The 2,767-nt window shown below is 49.8% G+C and overlaps 1 long non-coding RNA gene across 1 annotated transcript; it reads left to right on the forward strand.

Annotated features, from left to right (window-relative positions):
- Window positions 1–241: 241 nt before the first annotated feature.
- Window positions 242–1,982, forward strand: LOC119002781 (uncharacterized). Its single transcript, XR_005069803.1, has 3 exons — window positions 242–309; window positions 740–841; window positions 1,653–1,982. It is a non-coding gene; the product is annotated as an uncharacterized LOC119002781 (long non-coding RNA).
- Window positions 1,983–2,767: the final 785 nt, after the last annotated feature.

The following is a 2,767-nucleotide window of genomic DNA, read 5'->3' on the forward strand; positions in this document are numbered from 1 at the left end:
ACTCTGAGATGAGAAATGGGACATTCAGGGTGAACAGAATTTGGGCAGCAGCCATGCTTGCAGGGTGGGAAGAGAGAGGGGTCTGGCAAGGTGCCCAGTCCCCACTGCAGTGAGCTGAGCCCTCTGGTTTCCTGGGTACAGTGAGACAGAGTGAAGGAACTGTTGCATAATTTACTAGAGAGAAACATTTGCATAATTTACCAGCAAGACTCCCTGCATTCCAGTCCTGCTTCTCCTCCACAGCCCATGTGCTGCCCTGAACAGCAAAACTCCACCCCTGGCCCTGAAGGCTCTGTGTCCCGACGCCAGGTGGGTGAGTCAGCCCTGGGAGGAAGGAGGATTCCTGGAAGCCAATCCCACACTGAGATGCCTGTAAAAAACTAACTATACAAGGAAGTGCTGTGGATCTAAGTAAAACCCACGCAGCCCCCACCAAACCCTAGCCCCAGCTCGCTTCCCTGTAACACCCTGAAATGCCGTGCTCACTCTGACACCACTCCTGCCAGTGGGAGGGGGAGGGGGAAGATGGGCTGCAAAGAGACAGTGGCCTTAACAGACTGTGGTAAAATGTCTTGACTTGTGCAAAGTTTCACACAACATATGCTCAGGCCAGGGGCAGGGTCCACTCAGCAGACCAGCCAGAGGCACTGCGTCCCAGCAGGAACCTTGACCTGAGAGTCCTACCCAGGAGAACCCTCCACATTGGATAAGCAATTGCTTGGAGTCCTTTTCTCTGTAGGGCTCACCAAAGATAGGCCCCACCAAAGATGGGGCAGGAGAAACAGAGGCCACCTCACAGGAAGCCAAGAGCCCAACGAGATGCTGAAAAATCAAGAAAAATGTAAGTGTGTTTTGGTGGGAGCTGTACAGGGACATCAGCTCCTAAGGTGACTAGTAGATGGGGTTGCCCTCAACTTGACCCTCCTCCTGTTCTGGAGACCCTGCCATGTGGCTCCTAGGAGGAATCTGGGTTCCTCCTGCCCTAGGCAGCCCTGTGATAAGGCACCTGAGCTCACCTGAGTCACCACTTACAACCAGATGGCGCTGGTATCCCTTGCACTTTCCACTTCCTTCACTGCTTTTCTAATCCAGGGTCTTGGGTTCTACCCTTGAACCTGTGAGTAAGTCAGAGGCTTTTGACCACATTGGCAGATAATATTTTTATCGGTGTACTGATAATTGATAATATTTTTATTGGACTACATTGACTGATAGTGATTTTGCGGCTTGAGCCTCACCTGCAAAGGAGCAAGAACTGCATGTTGTTCCTGCCGTTTCTCTGTCTGGAAGAGCGATGGCCACATACGAGGCTTCGGGTGGACGAAGGGCGGTGACCGTTGGCTGGGCCCTTTGCAGAATGAACGGGCACGCTGTCGGCGTGGATTATCTCCTTCATTTTCAGGGCAGTTCCGTTGTCCAGATAAAGGAAGGTTCAGAAAGGAGAAGATGCTTGTCCAGGAAATGGTGAGGCTAGGATACGAACCTGCCAGACTCAGTGCCTCATTGATAAGATAGGAAAAGGGAGCAACCTGATTCTGAAGGAAGTAGGGAGGGCTGGAGCAGGGTGGAACCACATTCCCTGGCCCCCGCTCCCATGCTTTGAGGGTTCACATGGCTCTTTTCTTCTTGTCTGTGCTTTCCTTCTCCACGAGCCCTGCTCTCATGGAGAACAGAAGAGGAATATGTGAGAAAAGCACCTTAGAGGGAACAGAGTGCACAGGGCCCCAAACCTGTGCCTGTGTGGACAGCATCTCCCTGCAAGGTGAATGTCTGACGGTGAGGAAGTGACTGGGGCGTCCAGGGAAAGGATGAGGAGGGAGGAAGGAGCCATTCCTCTCCAAGGGGCTTCCTGCCCTTGGATCCTGAGGAACACTTGGTGCTTCTGCATGTAGAGGACCATCCCAAACATGCCAGCCCAGGGCCCACCTGTCTCCTGCTGTGGGAGCAACCTCCCGGGCATCACCTGTTAAAGCTACTAAGTTCCTGAGGATTGAAAATAAATATAAAAAACAAAGTGGCTTGTGTTCTTTACTGAGGTTTTAAAACACAGAAAAGTACAATAGAAAGATAAAATGGCTTGCCACTTGGAAATAACCACTTTCCTTCCAACACTTTGTGGTGACCCATTCAAACCTTCAGAGTAGTTGGAAGAGCTGTATGCAGAACCCCCACGCACTCACCACGTAGACTCTGCAGCTCACACTCCTGTTTCTTGCTCACAGCTCTAGCCATTATCCAAGATAGATGGACTTATCTGTCCATCTATCTTTTTCTCTGGTACATTTCAAATTAAGTTGAAGACAACAGTATGCTTTCCCAAAACACTTTTTAAAAGAATGTTTTAAAAGATTTTATTTATTTGTTTTTAGAGAGAGGGGAAGGAAGGCAAGGAGAAAGAGAGGGAGAGGAACATCAGCGCACGGTTGCCTCTCACATGCCCCGCACTGGGGGCCTGGCCCACAACCCAGGCCTGTGCCCTGACTGGGAATGGGACCGGCCACCCTTTGGTTCACAGGCCTGTGCTCGGTCCACTGAGCTACACCCCCTGGGGCTCCCCAAATACTTTAACATGAATATCATTACTTAGAGTAAAATAAAAAGCTTTTCTTATGAAAATACTCAGATGCACAGAAGTGGAAAGACTAGTATAATCTATTGGAACACCCAACCCCCAGGCTCACCAGTCATCAGCATTTTCTTCAGTCTCATTTCATCCATCTCCCACCTTTTTTAGAAATGAAAAATCACTGATTTTTTAAAATTTTGA

Source organism: Sturnira hondurensis, unplaced genomic scaffold (genome assembly GCF_014824575.4).
Source record: "Sturnira hondurensis isolate 20B ecotype Veracruz unplaced genomic scaffold, ASM1482457v3 Scaffold0018097, whole genome shotgun sequence".
NCBI lineage: Eukaryota > Metazoa > Chordata > Mammalia > Chiroptera > Phyllostomidae > Sturnira > Sturnira hondurensis.